This window comes from Solanum tuberosum, unplaced genomic scaffold, assembly GCF_000226075.1.
Source record: "Solanum tuberosum cultivar DM 1-3 516 R44 unplaced genomic scaffold, SolTub_3.0 scf00240, whole genome shotgun sequence".
Lineage (NCBI taxonomy): Eukaryota > Viridiplantae > Streptophyta > Magnoliopsida > Solanales > Solanaceae > Solanum > Solanum tuberosum.
The window spans coordinates 491153-491666 of NW_006239164.1; the positions used below are offsets into that span (position 1 = coordinate 491153).

The 514-nt window shown below is 31.9% G+C and overlaps 1 non-coding gene across 1 annotated transcript; it reads left to right on the top strand.

Annotated features, from left to right (window-relative positions):
- The first annotated feature begins 229 nt into the window (after positions 1 to 229).
- TRNAK-UUU (transfer RNA lysine (anticodon UUU)) lies at positions 230 to 301 on the top strand. Its single transcript has one exon. It is a non-coding gene; the product is annotated as a tRNA-Lys (tRNA).
- The last annotated feature ends 213 nt before the right edge of the window (positions 302 to 514 follow it).

The window sequence follows — 514 nt, forward strand, 5'->3', positions numbered from 1 at the left end:
AATTTACTTTTAATTTTAAAATTTTTTTATATAAAAAAAAGAAGTTACACACAAGAAATATAAAAATAAGATATAAGAGATCTGCAAAAAAAATACTAATCATTCTCTTCTACCCTCAAATTGTAAGTGGTGATAGCAAATTATTTTCTTCTTTTCAATACCTATTTAGACAACATAGATTAAGTTAATGTAATAATTAATTTATATTTGAGTAAAATTATAACAAGAAGCCGTCTTAGCTCAGTGATAGAGCGCATGACTTTTAATCACGTGGTCGTGGGTTCGATCCCCACAGGCGGCGCATTGTGGCGTTTTTGTTTCCTATGCACATTTCCCCCCCTAAATAAGATGATATAAGTTGGTTCAATTTGTTTTGCAATACTTAAAAAAAATCATTTGTTTCTTGTTTCAATCACCATCTAATACAATCTTAGGGACACCGCCCTTTACAACATAGTCTTGGAAATAGAAAATAGTCTAGAGCTGTCAATATGGGCTAGCCCACCCCATTCGG